The sequence below is a fragment of the Protomyctophum parallelum genome (assembly GCF_964188405.1).
Source record: "Protomyctophum parallelum genome assembly, chromosome: 10".
NCBI classification, from domain to species: domain Eukaryota; kingdom Metazoa; phylum Chordata; class Actinopteri; order Myctophiformes; family Myctophidae; genus Protomyctophum; species Protomyctophum parallelum.
Genome location: NC_139704.1, coordinates 21,475,963 through 21,494,754, shown reverse-complemented (window position 1 = coordinate 21,494,754; position 18,792 = coordinate 21,475,963). Strand labels below are relative to the sequence as shown.

Sequence of the window (18,792 nt, the reverse complement as noted above, 5' to 3'; positions counted from 1 at the left end):
ACGATCCGCAATGTCAACACCAGTCACTCCTCCCAGTCACCCCCAGTCATGATGCCTTCTACCCGGGCATAATTTCCTCTTTACATCCCCTGTCTTCTGGGACCACCAGAGCTCCAATAGCTATAGCAATTATCACAATTTAAATAAATAAGCATCTTGAAACTATTTCACATTAACAATGTTGGTAAAACTAAGATATTTGAGGGGAAATATATAATTTATATGATATCCACAAATAAAACACATCAATGCTGCGTGCGCTGCATGCGTGCGGTATCGCACGTGTGTGTGTGTATAGCACGTAGCAACACAATGCTGCGTCGTAGCAACACACATCAATGCTGCGTGCGTGCATGAACGCGGTGCGTGTGTGTGCATGACCGCGGTATGTGCGCGCGTGCATGCACGCACGTGTGTGAGACCTTCAAGTGACACTGTTGAGAAACCTTGAAATTCATGCACAGACTAGAGTACTTAACGTAAAATGACACAGATGCTTTCCTGGTTCAAATGTTTTACAACCTGAGGCAGATTTTACAAATACCTTACAGTACAGTAACTATAACAATAAATGTGTAGTTGCATTTTTTTAGCTATGCACAGCTTTGTGTGTCTGTATGAGCACGGGATGTGCTGTACAGGTTTCCACTCAACAGCAACTAACAATTAGCAGGGCTCAAGAATGCACCCATTATTTTTTTTTGTGACCAACTTTTTATTTTGTTTTTTTTAAAGAACCCCGGGTTAGCACAGACATTACAGGAGAAGGAAACAACAATGGTGTATACGTATAACATAATACATGTTTCTTTTTTCTAACAAGACAATTATGATGGAAACCAAAACAAAACCAAAGAATGCACCCATTCTGTGCACAGTCTGCACACATGCACCCAGGAATCTGTCCAGGTGCAACTAAACCTTTTCACGTGTTAAACCATGTGCACCTTACATTGAGCATGAGCTGCTGGTGCACGTACAGTTTTATGTAAAACAGCGCAACCAGCTAAAACGTTAAGTCTGGAGCCCAGAGTCCGGCTTATGAACAGCAGTATTATGTTATGGTTGTCTGCAGATGTACATTAGCATCCTTGCTAAATCCGGTTTATTCTCTCTGTTCCCTTCCAAATAAAGGAAAGTAAAAGCTGGAGTTACCACAATGAGAAGGCAAGAGACATGAGACGTCTATTTCATCTCTTTCACCATTTATTTCCATGTTGGACACAGCCAACTGGTTGTCAACAGCTTGAGTAGAACTACCTGCCAGGGTAGGCCCAGCTGCAGGTAGATGACCTGGATGGTACCATTCCCACAGGGGGGTTTCTAACAACGTAGACCTAAACCCCATAGATATGTACATAAATTAAATGACAATCAATAAAATCATCACCATATGAAATATATACAAAACACGACATGGTTACATTAATTACATTACATAATGGAATCCAATACCAAAAGCCCAAAAACCATGTAACATAAGTCAATTCACATTCCTGCACACCCCTGCTATCTCGTACTGAAACTGCATGCAGTTCAAAGCATAAAAATGTGTTTGTGGGCTTTTAAATAAACGGCCTACTTGATCATACTACAGCATCACACAAAAGCATCAAAAGTAGCAACTCGAGCTTGCAGATCTTCTACTTTTGAATAAGAATCCTGAATTGTTACAGTTTTGGACATATGAGGTTTCCACCCAACATATAGGTAAACGCCCCCTAAACACCTAAATACTGGTTATTGTGCCTGGCACATGTCCAAGAAAAATATTTAAGAAGAACTTCAGCACTGTTAAGTTTAACATGTTTGTTTTGATAGTTTTACTCTTTAGTTTCACTCTTATTCGTAATTATAAAAAATAAATAAAGCCTATATCTGATAAAGAAAACTCACGATGTGACCTAGAACTATATTTGATTGTGATTTTCCAGACCATAAGTTTACTGGCATTTACAGGGAAATCCAAACCCAGCAATGGCAAAACCTTAACATCTGTGGCATTGTAAAGTGTCAGGAGAGACTAGAGAGACGAACTGAAATCAAAAAGCTGAAAGCACACAATATGTGTGCATGCTTGCATATGTGCGTGCATGCATCATGTCTCACAAATATCACAAACTGCTGGAGCAATATATGCATTGCCAGTATAGGCCACAGAATTACCTCCACCAATGTTCCTGTTTCATACTTTTTGTAATGGCCAATAGGGCTATTGGCTGTGCCGTTGGACTTTGTATATTTGATTTGACGGTGCCTTCCTATTATTTGACCCGTTATGTGTTCCTTTCCACTCTTCCCTGTTCTAACTCTTCTCTTCCTGACGTTCCTGCGACTGCAATGTGAGAGAATAAAGGAATTTTCCAAACTTCCCACGTTAGTAGTCCAGAATAAGGTGGCATACAGCAAGCTTTGGTCCCATGCAAGTGTGGCAGAAACGTCTGCGGCGGTTTCTGTCCAACAGTGACCAAAACCAAGGACGGGTGATTTCGATGAATCTATCATGGTTAAAATGGAGTTTGAATAGGATCAAATGCATATCAAAATACGAGCAACTTAAAAACTGTCTGAGGTGCTCACAAAAGCCAAAGTAAAATGACCCTAAACACGTTTTTAAAGTGAATTATCCCTTGAAATTAGCCGATCTAATACTTAAGCTTATTGTGAGCTTGTAGATCACATATATTGGTGGGTGCGCAAATCACTGTGATCTTACGGCAGAGTATATAAATTAATCATAAAGTGCTCCATCTCACTAATATTTACCGTAGCAGTGTCTCCGTGAACTGGAAGCCCCGACAGAGGGCTAAAGGAGGAGCTCTGATTAATAGCCAATTAGGTTTTCGAGAGACACCTAAGTGCCCCTGTTTATTGTCTTTGTTGTCAGGGAGAAAAGCTATTTGCAAAGAGCATCATCGTTGAGGGGAAAGTTGATTTGAATGCACTCTATCGGACATGTGGTCCTATCCTCCGTCTGAGCAGTCCTTTAGGACAGGCCAGGAAAAGCATCATGTTTGGATTACTGACCACCAGAGTGGCCTGCTGTCCATCTATGACGCTCCACAGTACACCAGTGTACGTTTTGCCAGGGACCCCAGAAGAGAAGATTGACGTAAAAAAAGAGGGAAAAAAATCTTTTGAATTTAATTTTTGAACAGCTACAGTAACTGTATAAATGGATGAAGTGGTTAAAATGGCTGTGATGCTGTATCAACACAATTTGTGTTCCCACCCTGCTTCATCTCTCTCAGCTATAAGAGGTCCTTGGCCTGAAAAACGCTACCCCCCCCCCCCCCCCCCCCCGTGTGTAGAATGAAGGAGGTCGTATTCAGATCCCTGTCCTAGATGATGAGCCTTGCATGGACATATCGCTTTCTCACGAGATATCCGGATATCAGCAGCATCTGTAGGCTCTCTTCAACTATGAATCACAGGAGGACACGCAGCTGGGAGGCATGTGTCCTACTACCCCCCCTCCCCCTCCTCCCCCTCTCTGTGACACACACACACACACACACACACACACACACACACAAAGCAGTACTAAGTGAGTGGTACGTCAGAAATCCCACGGTAGTGAGGGGCTACAGACTGTTGTGGAGAACAACACATAACTTAATCCATTAAGACCTGGAACGCATCAGTGTTGCCTTGGCTTTTAACCACTTTAACCATTATTTTCAACGTTAGCCCAATATACTAGCAGATATACTATAGTTACTAGCAGATATACTAGCTTACCTATCTATGAAAATGTGTGCAAATCTTTGAATATATATATTTTAAGTGAACATTTTGAACTCAAATGCTTGCTTCTGGAGGTCACTGGAACAATATATTTTGAGATTCGGGTCGGCGGCCAAGTACATATAAGTTTGGGTGTCCTTGCCCGGAAGTTATGCGTGAACGCCTACTGAGTGGCAAAAAACTACTATCTGGCATTGACAGCCCATACACCCAAACAGAAAAGTCAGTATCTGATTGTGTTACACAACATTAAACTCACTTTGCCACTGACTTGCATGCATGCGCAGTATGATAATACAATATAACCGTTTTTAACCTTTGTCTCCCCGCTCTTCTATTGAGACATTTAGATCGTGTCAAAGGTCATGTCTCACCTAGACACAGGATCTGACACAAATGTTTACCCAATTCAATTTATCCCCTGAGCAAGCAGGCAGGCTCCATTAGCTAGACTGTAAAATGTCAGCAGGAAACCAGGTTCAAATCCAGGGTAGAAGAGGAAAGTTACATATTATGCATAGTACAGCTTTAACAACAATAAAATAATATAATGTTATAACCTCCACCACACCATCCACCATACACCGAAAGAAAACTCATGAGCATTCCCCGTGCCTAGAGTTCCTGAAATTATCCAGATGATAGAGGCAAGCTACAGCCAGACTCGAACCAAGGTCCAAATCTGCAACGGTGACACCAAATAATTTGAGATACTAGCGGGCGTCCTACAAGGTGACACTCTGGCCCGCTTCCTGTTCATTGTAGCGATGGACCATGCACTGAGACACTCAATCAATGGCAGAGAGGAAGCACTGGGGTTCACTCTGGTAGCGAGGAATTCAAGTTGAGTACACCCCATCATGGTCTGACTACGCAGATAACGTCGCCCCAAACTCTGACACCTACGTAGACGCACTGCGGTGCGACAGCTTGGCTAACACTGTAGAGCTCAAAAGGATGGGAAAGTGTGGAGGGCAGCGATCCAGGAGTCCCGAGTTGGGCATTGGCTAGACCTCACTCTCGCAGTAACTATAACCGCCTTAACATTTAGATTATACTGTGAGAGTTGTTTTGAAGTTTAGAGTTGTTGTTTTTTTTTTCATTTTAATGCTCTGATGAAGGCTCATAGCTGAAACGTGTAAGCTTTGTTCGCCATTTATTCATTTTTTGGATGTGCTACCTTTTTGGAATCTTTTAAATTCCTATTTTTTGATATCGTATACTATAGTTGCATGTTGCAAGGAGTCGCATGGCGAATCAATTCAAAGCTTAAATCTACAACTCTTCAATCCTTCCCAGGATATGATCCTGAATCGCTCGCATGAAATTAATGTCAACGAATGTCAACCCTCTGGGTCAGTTTCAGGCACGACAGGCAGAAACCAGCGGGTGTAACTTCTACCCACGACAACCAGGGTTTCAAGTTCTCAATGGAAGAGTATAGGGAGACCACATCCCAATAAACCACTGCGGGCGTGCTATATACTCTACCATAAAGATTGATTAAAATAATGTAAAGTTCCGGATTTCACAATTGCACGGAAGCTGACACCGACTACTACACACCCAAAAAACTAAAGCCCATGCAGGGAAGACGGTGGGGCAAATAATCAATGTCCATTTCGGCAACGTTTTGAATCTTCAACCATTTCAATTGCAGACTGCATTAAAAAATCTATTTTTGAAAGCGAGAGCGACACATACACTGTCTGTGTCCTCCGACCCCGTCATCCACTAGGAAGGAACGGACAGCGACATGTTACTGTCTGTGTCTGTGTCCTCTGACCCCGTCATCCACTAGGAAGGAACGGACAGCGACATGTTACTGTCTGTGTCCTCTGACCCCGTCATCCACTAGGAACAGAACATCCGTCCTGTACAGGTTTATTTAACTCAGAGGTTACAAATGGTCCATTTGCTTACATTTGTACACTTACAGTACATTTGTCTCCCCTCTCGGAGTTACAAGTGGTTAAATCACCACTTATGATTTTACTGTGTGTGTGTGTGTGTGTGTGTGTGTGTGTGTGTGTGTGTGTGTGTGTGTGTGTGTGTACTGTAGGTCAGTAGCTCTCAAAGTGCGGCCCAGAAGGGACACTCGGAGGTCCTTGAGGGGGTTCCAGCAACATTATGATACGGGATAGGAGTCATGAGGCATGGAGTGAGTTAATATAGCGTTTAAAATCAATTGGATCTTTTTAACACCGTTTTATATATATAATAAGCTTTTCAAAAGCGTCACGATGCAATGTAGATCGGCTACTTTCGAATAATATTTTTTTTTACGTCAGCATCACAATTATTTCAACAATTGATTTCATCCATTGATTTGAGTTGAATAATTTTAAAATAAAAAACAAAAGTAACAAATCTTCCCTGCCGGGGGACCCTGGTGCAAAAAATACACAGGCTAACATGTTGTCAATTTGACATGAATAGTATTTGAGAAGGACTTGCTGTAGGTTAAGTGGACTGGAGCTTGTAGGGCAGACAGAGGCAGAGGGGGAAGGGGGCGGAGGGGGAGTGGAGAAGGAGGAGGTGTGGGGGGGGCTGCCGACTGACGCTATCCAGACACGAGACACAGCTCTTCAGGAGCGGAACGCCTCACGAGACTCCTAGCCAGTGCTGACGCACGTAGGCGGAATACGGCTTAATAAATCAGAGAAAGTGGGGTGTGTGTGCGTGTGTGTGTGTGCATGAGCGCGCGGGGTGGGGGGTGTACATGGGACACAAAGACACACACAGAGGCAGGAGAAAGAGACCCTTACAACTGTGTCCTATTTGAGACACAAAGAGGGCAGTGTGGGAATTAGCACCACAAAAAGCACATTGGTTTTGGCTGAACAAAAAATATATTATTATTATTATGAAAATTTAAAAAATATATACAGTACTCATTGGTCCTAATGTGTGGTCCAAACACAAATAAATCATAATTTTAATATTTTCTAAAGGTCATTCCGTGGTGCAGATGAATAGAAATGAGTATTAAATAAACCTCCTTCACACACTAAAGGTAATGTCAAAGACATGTCTGTGGTTCCCAGTGGCTGGGGGGGGGGCTGTGCTACATGGTGGTACAACGTAGAACTAGGAAATCTACTAGACTATAAAATGCACCACTTCTAAGGGTTAATGCTGTGGTGACAAGCAGACTGACTGATAGGGACTTTAAAGATTGCAGGCCTACGCTGGTATGAAATTGCAAAATAGATTTTTCCGGAGCATCTTTCACCACAAATCAAACCCCACAGAGCGCGCACTTAACTTCTGAAGCCCTGGCTCGACCTTGAACACGTTGAGATCAAACTACAATGACGCCTGATTTGGTTGTGCCCTGCATGGAGTGGGCGGTGCACCGACGATTAACAGCTCTGCGAGCTTGTAGATCTGCTATTTTTGAACATTTTTGAAAAATCTTTCAAGTGTGAGAGAACTGAGAAGTAGTGATTTAGAAGGCATTTGTAGAATCGGCCTCTGGTCTTAATGGGATAAATCACCTTCTCATCCTATTCCTCAGTGACACCACCTTTCAAAAGTTGAACCTATTGTTACCTTTCTATAAATGTAATTTCAAAACAAAAATAACTCGCCAAATCACATGGATCGTCATCAAAGTTGCACACTGAATCACATGACAGTGTCCTCAACTCACTAAGTAAGTATGCACACATCCCCAAGCTGCCAACTTCGCCACTTTACTTGAACCCAGCCCTTCAAATCTGGGTCAATGGCCTGTCATGGACAATTATGAAGTCCATCTCTTTGCACTTTCCTGCAGATCCCAAAAACCATACACTGCGACTGTAGGTACTCTCTTGTTGTAAATTCAAGATGAGTAAAATCTCTACTTCATTTCAACTTTAATCAATGTCATATTGTCGAATGGAGAAGAGAACATGCCCCCAGTGCCCCCGGGGGTAACTGAACCCGGTATCTGTGAGGCGACAGCGCCACCGTGCGCCTTGCATATCAGTCTCTTGTGCAAGAAGAGCCACTTGTAGCACATACTGTATCGCAGTTGTTGCGCAGAAACCTTTTTGTGTTTTTTCTTAAATTAATTTGCCATACTTCTATCATACTACAGCGTCACACAAAAGCATCAAAAGTAGCAGTTCCAAATGCGCCGTGAAGCGATGCGTCTTTAGCTAGTCGATCTGCTACTTTTGCACATGACGATACCAATTTCCACCCGATAGAGAACATAGTGATAGTGCAAATCCAGCAAGATTGACGTTCAACAAACCTGTAACTGTGGGCACGAGAACGGGAAAGTTCAAATCTTTATCCGCTATCATAAAGATCAGCGTTCATGCACACAGTTCTGGATTAACCACAAGTCAGGCATATTGAAAGAAAGCATTGGTTTGGCCCAAAAAGCACCATTCCAGAATGATGGTGATTGATAGCGTTTTGTCCGGAACATTACAGGCATTCCTGCTATTTTTCTGTATAGGCCCTTAAAAAGCCCTTTTCTTTTAGAGCCACACAGCTCAGCCTAATGTGACCACGATGACACTCAGGGTTGTGAGGACTGCAATGGGGGCCATGCATTTTGTGTCCTGGGCCAGATTTTGCAAAGAGAAATGGTCAGGTCTACAAAAACAAGCCCAAAAGAAGCGAAGTACAGGCCACATGAACACATACACACAGCATCAAGATAGGTTTAACCAATTTAAACCTAGTCCAAATAAGCAACTCCACTTTAGAAACAAGCAAAACAAAAAAGAACTACCAAATTAGAAGAGACTTTACAGAAAAACAAGCCAAAAGTCACTTCTCGCCTCTGCTGGGTGGTAACCTCATTCAAAACAGATCTACAAGCTCAATATCCGTCGCTTTGTGCTGCGATCTGAGCTTGTGGATATGCTCATTTTGATGCTTTTGTGTGACGCGTTGGATGGATGATGGAGATAGGTTTCTACCCGACAGCAAAGTTATAATCATAGACATAAAAAGGTAGTCGCCTCTTCCAGCTTTGGGGCGCGTGTCAAAATTGAAGGCACAATTTTCCTGAGATTCCTTGCGAAGCAAGCTTCCGCGTGCGTAACATAAGTCCTGGAAAAGATGTGCTGTGATTGGCCAGTCGCATGAGTGACGTCACTTGGGCTGCGACGCAGCGTGCCTTCAGCAATTGCCTCCGCTTGACTTCCTGCCTTCAATGGAGACACGTCGCTCCAATGAACTGCAGCGGTCAATGAGGCATCTATTTTCTTTAATAATATGGTTATAATAAGCGGACAAGGCAACATAACACTGGTCCTGGGCCTGGGACAATATGTCAGCCAATCAACGGGGCAGACCGCAACGGGGCAGTTCTGTGCATGGAAAAATACCCAGTGTTAAATGCTGCAACCCATCTATACTATCAATTGTGTACAGTAACTAAGTACATTTACTTAAGTGCTGTACTTAAGTACAATTTTGAGGTATTTGCACTTGACTTGAGTATTTCCAATTGCCAGTACTTTTACTTCTACTCCACAACATCTCAGAGGCAAATATTGTACTTTTACTCTATTACATTAGAACATTTTTGTTACTAGTTACTTTGTAGATCTTGATTATTATTACAAAATATACATTAACCACTTCAGCCATTTCATATTCGGCCATTTGAAAGTAGCCGATCTACAAGCTCACAATGCATTGTGAGCTTGTAGATCTGCTTTATTCAAAAGATTTTTATACATTTGAAAACTTGAAATGAGACATTCTGCATAATGAGTACTTTTACTTTTGGTACTTTTTACGTACATTTTGATGCCAATACTTTTGCACATTTTGAATTCCGGACTTTTAGGAGTATTTCTATAATGCAGTATTGATACATTTGAGTTCTTTTTTCACCACTGTCTACTATATGCCCAGGTTTAAAGAGAGGGTAACATATTATTTATTTGCTAAACTGTTGACACACGTCTCTCAGAAAACCCTTAAGTATGTCAACTATATATAAAACATTTTTGGGGGAGGAGCCACATTTGATATTTTAGCTTTATCAACTGAAATGATCGACATCCGCCATTTTGGAGAAATAAACTTTGGGTTGCCTGATGACACGCACCGCAGCGTCATCAAGGGAGGTCGAAATCTTGTCTCGGTGGAATGCTAACTCGACACGCCCATCGACTGCCAGGATGCCGGGCGCACAGCCGCACACTACACTACAGTATGCAGCAACATTATGTGGACGAAAGCAGCTTGTTATTCTAATAACAAGCACAAATAATAAAGATTAGCCAGGAGAAGAAAGATGAGTCTTCCATACACAAGGGCCACCGATTCCTGTAACTGTCCAGACTGTTTCACGTGTAAGTAAACTTTGCTAGTATTAGCTGTTGCCAACTTGGCTATGCTAACCAGCCGATACATGGTGGAGCATCGCACGTTATGCGATTGCATCGGTTTGATAATAATTTATTCTATGCAGCATTCCTTTTACATGTCTATCAAGTGTGTATTTACTGTAAGAATTGAATAATCAAAAGGGAATATTGTGGTAGGGACGGGGGAATTCGTGTATGATAACATGCATTCCAAGTATTTTTCTTTTGCATAAATGAAATTAATATTTAGTGGGATATATTCCAGTCCGTAACAGTGGGCTAGTCTACCGTTCTAATCAAGTCTTTTGTCATTTAGGGGGACATTGCCTGTGTCATGAACGCCGCCACCATGGTCCAGAGCTCTGTGGATTCCGGGGAGACTGCAGAATATTGTCCGTCATATATATTTTTGTATTGTAAATAAAAGTGATACTTCACATTTTGTTGCAATATCATTTGAAGCTGAGCATTGAGCAATGTACATTTCTCTACTTGAAGAGGTATGCGTATGCCTACATAACTATAAATGCCTATATGAATATAATAATCATGTATATATGACATTCTACGATTTTGAGAATCACTGCACAACAACCACATTTCAAGCTAGCCTATTCCTTGCATAATTATAGTCTAGGTCGTCTATTTCTACTACTGTACATCATAAATCATGTTGTAGCCTATGGCTAAATATTTTAACTGCGTTGATAGAATGGTTATTATTACCATTGTATGATAAATTAATAACATTGGGAACGCAGCCAGTTGGTAGGAAGGACACGCTGAGGAGGACTTCATTGCACTTCAATGGAGCAGACAAACAAAAGGTTGGTGGTGGTTGGTGAACTTTTATCAGCTAAAAGTAGTTATGTTTGCAATTCGCAATTATACTGTATATAATGTATAATCTCTACGGCCCTACGAGTCAACATGCAGTCTGTCTAGAGAGACTATGGCTCGCCAGCGTTCAATCTGCTTTTGCAATTCATATCCGACGTAATGATATTCGGTCTTGGTTCAAATTATACCTTGGAACCAAAAGTAGGTATAATTTGAACCAAGACCGACGCATGTAGATGATAAAAGATGGGAACGTTGATATTATTAAGCAAGCACATGTGACTGCAATATATAAAGGTTTTCATGTCAAGGACCCCCAAATTGACACTAATCAGCCTGCGGACCCCCATTTGAAGATGCCTATAATGTCAGGGACCACCATAGGCTACGAGAAGATGTTTACGGCTCTAGCAGTGATTCTCAACCAGTTTTTTCAAGGACCCCAAGTTTGACATGCATTAGTCTACGGATCCCATTTTTGGCATTTCTACCTCTGAGACCCCAATTTATAGTGTAAAATCGATGTTAATTTAAGTCAGTGTACAAATGGAACCAAACGGACCGTTTGGTTCCATGTGTAGAATAGAAGTGCAGCGCTAAGGTAACGAGGTGTAAAGCATGGGTGCATCATGCATGTATCTGCAAACATTCACGTTAAAATATAGCAGATTAATTTATTCTTTGTCCGGTAAAATACAATCCCGTCAGCCAAGGTGGCCGGCCCAATATGCCCAGCAGAATAAACCCTCATATTATTATTATTATTTTAAATGTTCTGTTTATTCATTTTTTGTTTTTTACAAATAGAAGTAAATTCAGAAATAAAAACAGAGTGACAAATACAAAAACCCTCATATTATTTTAATAGCCTTATAGCCTACTGATTTATGCATACTCGAAATTACTCACAATCTTTCATTTATGTCTCGAAAACCTCGGACAAAAAGTGCTCGGTTTAATTGATTTAATTAATTAAGTGTGTATTAACAGTTTGCAGAATGGGTACATTTAACATGAAAGCACAACTCAATACAATTACTGTGGAGTGGACACACTGATAAAGCATTATACTTGTTTACAACAGGGTCCACATTTAAATGTTTTATGTTATTAAAGTCTTTCTTCTAATTATCTACTACTACTATGATTATTGTTCATCATTTGTCTAGAAAAAAACCCTCCATAATAATCATGCCAAGTCACCCCGCTTATAGCCTACTAGTACCCACAGAGAAGCACTCATTCTGGGATAGCTGCCTCTCAGTGGCCCGCTGTAACCAGCCTGGAGAAGAGTTAAGACAAGCCCCTCGCAACTAGCCACCGACGCTAGCCCTGTTTCACTATGAATATTGCAAAAACGGTCTGCTCAATTATTAAGAAAACACAACGTGTGATAGCCGAAATATCCCCGGTCATGGCCGTTAACAAAGTTATATATTTACTCCCTTAGTAGAGTGTTTAATATGGTAATTCCCACAGTCACTTTTCAATGTAATCCTATGGGGGCCCGACAATAACACCCCTTGATGACGCGCCATATTGACTCGTGACTTTCCGAGGTGAATGGGCGGTGCTTCGGGAGTTGTTACCTCCTTCTTCTGACAGCTCCCAAAGTACACACAATGACACTATAGTTGTATTGACCATTGTGTTCACAATTATTACACAATTAAATGTAGTACCACATGTTACCTACTCTTTAAGGCCCATTCCTGCCACTCACACAAGAGACAGGTCTTGGACAGGGGAGATGCTGCATAATGAGATTCAGGCTGGACGACTTGTGAAGCAGCAGGCGTCCTACCAGACACCAGGGTCTAAGCAGCAGGCATCCTACCAGACACCAGGGTCTAAGCAGCAGGAGTCCTACCAGACACCAGGGTCTAAGCAGCAGGCTTACCAACCAGAGTGGTTAAAAAAAAGTTGTATTCATTCAAATAAGTTCTGAATTTAAACTTAAACTAGCTGTAAAAGTGATGTTTTTGGCTAAAACAAAAAGTGTCTCCCCATCTCACCTGGCACTAAGATCGCTGCAAAATAAATCACACTGGGAGATTCATCTGCTTTCCAGGCTAGTCTCACCATTAAACAGAAATACATTTCCCAGGTGGGTTACAAATGTCATTCAATCAAGAGATGGAGCCCCACAATGTTTGGAATAATTAGTATCTCGATCTGTAAATATATTGTCAGCTATACAGAGATGGGATGACCCCGTTACTGAAAAATCAGACCGGTCTGAAGTGAGTGGTGCAACAGTGCCCCCTGTTGGTACTCTAAACATAGGGACATGTTGGTACTCTAAACATAGAGACATAGGGACATAGCTGTTCCTTGGAGTGGTTGCACCACTCAAAAACCCTCTATAGTAATTATTATCGGAATATAGGGCTATTTAATGTTAGCCGGGTGAAACCACTCCCCCTGCTGGACAACATTTACATTCTGCCAGCAGGGAGTCTGGGAACTCTCAGGCAGAGATGATGTACTCCGGTCGAATTATGGCCGGAGCGATATGCGGCTGTATGAGGCTGCTAGAGGCGGGATCAACACGAGACTTATGACATATTGAAGCGCTCCCACAGCGCAAATGTAAACACAACCTAACAAGACTACAACTCGAAATTATTATGGATATACGTTTGTCCCGCTGCTTCCGGGTTCATCGTTTCTGCTTGAGAGATCCCAGATGCAGGCAGGAGGAGGGAACTGGTGAACTCAATACTGCCGCAATCTGGCAAAGTCAGGTTAATTTAATGTATGCATTTTCACAAAAGCTTACAGCACTTAAAGGGACACTTCACCCTTTTTGTAATGACGTTTAGAAGATTTAGAACACTTTCCTGGGGGTCTGTGTGTGTGTAATATGTGGTTTTAGATATTTTAGATTGTAGCAGTGAGCCCAGTGTCTCTGATGTCATGGACACTGGGCTCACTTACTTCCTGGACTACAATTCCCATAATGCTTTGGAACACTGCTCCTCCTTGTGGATAGGGGGAGGGCTGTCTTACTGAGACAACATTTAGTCCAGGAAGGAAGTGAGCCCAGTCTCCATGACATCAGAGACACTGGGCTCACTGCTAAAATCAAAACTGACCCCCCCCCCCCCCCCCCCCCCCAACACATGTTCAAATATGCAGATTTACAAGCCTGCCCGCATGCAGCGCAGGACGAAATGTCACAATGTGAGCTTGTAAATCTGCTATTTTTGAAAACCACTGTTCTAAATAAACCAATGTTCTAAGAGTTTTCTAAGAAACTTACGTTGATCTATATACCGGTAGCTAAAATCTAAAATGACAGATGCTTCCCCGGTTTTAATGGGTTATAACTCTGAGAGTTAAACCCATGCACAAATACATGAGTGTACAAATAAGGTGTCCACTCGGTTACATTTGTACGCTCTCAGTCATACACGAAATGGATAAATTCACACAGAATTTGACTCTCTGCTGCGTCCCAGATGCTGAGGTCTCAAATGGTTAACCCCAGGGGTAGGCCACATGCTGCAGAGAGACAGGACCCAGACCGCTGCGGTAAAGGCAGGTCCTGGTCCACGACTTGACCTGAGGCTTTGAGTCAAACCGCACTCACAGCATTTTCCTTCCCACTAGACGCCGTCATCAAGAAAGAAACAAGGGGAAGGGAAAGCAATGCGAATGTTTGAGTTAAAGAATACATGAGCATGGCCCAGGCTGGCCTAGCGGTCCGGGCACCTATAGGCTGGCAATCCAGCCTGACAGCGTGTTCGACTCCCGATCCTTTGCTGCATGTCACCCCCACATCTCTCTCCCTATTTCCTGTCAACCTACTTTCAATCTATCAATAAAGGCAGACAGTGTGCGGGATAAAAATAAACTCTATTCCTACAGTTGCTTTGTCTGACGCACCTGTCCTCCATAGGTGTGCAGTAAGACTGTTTTCTAAGAAAAATACCCAAAAATATCTAAAAAGTATATATTAAAATAAAAACTACATGAGCGCTGACTGTGCTGGTTTGAAATACCAGCAGTGATGGAATTAGTTTAGTTTTTTTACTTAAGTGAAAGTATCAATACTCTATTGAAGAAATAGTCTGTTACAGTACAAGTACGGTATTCAAAATGTACCTGAGTAAAGGTATTGTCATCAAAATATACTTAAGGTACCATAAGTAATCATTATGAATCAGAATGTCCCATTTTACAAGTTTCAAATGTATAAAATATATAAAAACTATTTTTTAGTTTGTAGAAAGTATATAGGTCTGAAGTGATTTTGTAATACAAATCTGCAAAGTAACTAGTAACAACAAATTAGAGTAAAGCCCTAACCACACCAAAGGGTCACCATGCAACTCCTTGGGTCCAAACGGTTGCAAGGAGTTAACACTAAAACCGTCTCGACCCTTTGGTGTAGTTTGGGCCATTAAATTCCATGCGTTGAATTCACTAGGGTCAACGTGGGTCAACCTTCAACAAGACATATCACACGGCAGGGACAACGCTAAAACCGTCTGACCCTTTGGTGTGTTTAGGGCTTTAAAGTACAATATTTGTCTTTAAGATGTAATGTAAGTAGAAGTAACATTATTGATAATTGGAAGTATTCCAGTAAAGTAAGAAATGCCTCAAAATTTTACTTAAGTACAGTACATGTACTTGGTTACTTTCCACCAGAGACTACCAGTGACATCTCACATGTGCACAGTCAGACACCGTCGTCTATCGGTGGTAATCACAGTGATTAATAACCAAACTGTACAAACAAAATGGCCCCGTTCCGGCGGCTCCTCATTATCCGAGAGGAATGTGGTGAACCAGGAGTGAAACGTCTCCTTCTAAATCTTGTTGGCACGTCATAAAAAAACATCTCGCTGATCCTTGAGCCTGTTTGTTGGAACAAACCGTTTATGACATCATCATTCTCCATTCACTTTCATTAGCCCAAATCTGGCGTGTCAAAGCTAGCATGCATTTGAGGGTTTCACATAAGCACACTTTAGAAGGGCAATTGTTTAATGCCGGTGCACAGTGAAATCATACTTTATCCACTTCTAACTCCCAAGAGTTAAATGTATTGTCGGGGGTTTAAAACTCAAAAATAGCAAAAGCGCGAAGCGTGGCGTGTTTCAAACTTGTTACTTTTCATACTTTTGTGTGACGTTGTAGGATAATTGAGTAGGGCGTTCATTTACAAAAAAAAGAAATGCATGACAGCAACGATATTCTGATGTACCAAGTATAATTGCAACTCAGGTCCTTTTTTATAAATATAGAGGGGGTTTAAGTGGTTACATTTATAGTAATGGGTCGCATGGGTGGATAATCTGGATATACTGTACCCACTATTGTTGGGCAGTATAGGCTACAATATGTTTGTGAGAGGCTTGAGCCTAGTTGGCAAAGAGTTTACCGCCTGAGTCAGCCATTGGGTTTCCTGTGTAAAAACCAGAGCCTGGGTTCAGGCAGTGAGGTATTGTTGCATAACACTTGTCTTGACTACAGCACACATCACCACACCCTGGGTTTTGAAAAGAACCACAACAGACCCAATGTCCCTGCATCTCCCTGTTCAGCTCTCGCACTTCCAACACAGCAAAATCATGTGTGTTAATTTAACTCCAATAGTGTACAAGTATAAACAATTTATTGTATTGGTCTGAATATATGGTTACATTTTGTACACAAATCAACTCTGGATCTTTGAGGGGCGCTAGCCCCTCCTATGGCCAGCTTTGTGTGTCTCCGTGTGTACCACGGAAATTATTTGATTGGCTGAGCACGGAATGTGATGTATGATGATAAGAGCGCCCCTCACCTCACACAAGTGTGATTTTTGAGTGTTGCAACCGCTCCTATAGACAGCTATGTTTGTCCCTGGCTGGGTCTGTCTGTCAAATAACGTTGGGTTGGTTTTCACAACAAAGTGTCACTGTTGTAGCCTGGTTAATAAACCAGACCAAATCAGCCGTTGGCAAAAAATAATTGCCTGCTGGCGGATTACGGTCTGGAGAGGCTCAATTGTACGCCCATTTCCTACACCAGAGAAATGGGGCGGCCAATCGGGACACGGTATGCAATATGGGCGGGCTTTGGTACAGTGACTTTCAATGCTTGAGACCTTTGACTGACAGTAGCTCTGACCAATTGCGTCAAAGAGAAAATGTTTCAACCCGCCCCCCCTGGAAATGAAATCCAAGCTGAGCCTCCCCAGACTAATATCCCGCGGTTCGTGCGATATTAGTCTGATTTATTAACCCTCACTGTTGCGCAGCCCACACACGCACACACACACACACACACAAAATGGGAGTGTTTGTAATGCACCGTCTGGCTGCCATCTTAGCAGCCCTGTAGTGTCTCCATAGGGAGCATGCCCATATTTGGGCATATACTGATGAGATCAGGGATCTCCATATGGACTAAGGACTGACAGATACAGAGTCCATACCTTGTGTCTGCATAAAATCACACCAGTGTGAACCAAGTGGTGCAACTCCCGTCTATTGGTTCTCTGTATCGTTCCAATTTGTATCGTTCCAATTTCTTCTCTGTATCGTTCCAATTTCTTCTCTGTATCGTTTGCGTCCAGCAGGTGGCAGCCATGTCACATACTTCTCTCGTTCCAATTTCACACATGCGCACACCACTCATGCTCATGGTTACAGGTACACACACAGGTACACGGTCATTGCAAGCTGGATGTAGAAGTGGTTGCACCACTTAAAAAGGATTAGTGACTGACTAGTACACTTCATCTTGAGAGAATAAGGCATTTCCTGAGAAACAGGGAGAGACAGTTTGATAAGGTTTGGCTTCCCCTTGTCCATTAACTGAGTAGAAACAATTAATGGACAGGATACCATTGATATGGTTGACTGTACGCCATTTTCTTTTCAGATGTTTTCCATGAGCTTTCTATCATCTTATTATATAGTATGCAGTGTCACTGAGCAGTATGGGTGGGAGGGTTAAGGGATTTCTTTCTCTTTTGTCTTTTTTTTCTTCTTTTTGTTTCATAAAAAAAATGTTTAACAATTTATAATCTGTTTATAATCTGTTCAATAACATATTTGACACAAAAAAAGGACGTGGACTGACAGATACAGAGATGTCCATATACAGTATGGGCATGTCAGTGTGCGAAAAGTGCAAAAAACATAATTATTTTCCATTTCAGCTGCTCTTTAAGTGATCTAGGGGCATCATGGAGAGTCCAACAAAGGTCCAACAGGTGTTCCTCCGTTTTATGGACATTTTAATTGGGGGAAATTAAACGCACATGGTTTCAATATGCTTTGATTCAACAAGGGTATGTAAAACACACGAGGTCTCATATGTCAGAGATTTCATAAATACGTCTGCAATGTTCGTCATAAAATTATTGAAAGTAACTAACTATCTGTTCAGAGGCACTTGGTTTGAATGACATCCAAGTGTATAATGGTAATCCCAGGTGAGTTCACACACTTCACAGCCCCTTCATTAACTAATTCTAGTTAGTTAGTCCCCGTTATTAACCAAATGGAAACATGTGCAATTCTAGAACTCTGGTTATGTACAAATGGGGTAAATTTGGTTCTGTTCACACTCAAGAGTTACATCACCGTGTAGAATGGGGTCCATGGCTTAATGATAAATAACAACTACTACTGTGGTAGAGAACACAAATAGTGTGGTTGAGATAAAGGGAAAGGTAAAAGACATGTAAATACTACCGATAGTCAGTGGTGGACACTAGTACTTAATTATGCATAATAATGCATAAAAGCAGTAAATGGCATTGTTTTGCAAAGCAATGGTAAACAAAATGTGAAACATTTGACTCAAATTATAGGCAGAGTGACTATTTTAGTATTTTACATCATGATGATGTACAATAAGAGCGCCCCTC

The 18,792-nt window shown here is 41.8% G+C and overlaps 1 protein-coding gene across 3 annotated transcripts in view; it reads right to left on the bottom strand.

The window, feature by feature from the left end:
- pde10a (phosphodiesterase 10A) overlaps positions 1 to 18,792 on the bottom strand; it is an 88,598-nt gene that overhangs the window by 58,204 nt on the left and 11,602 nt on the right. The gene's annotated exons all lie outside the window — the stretch shown is intronic.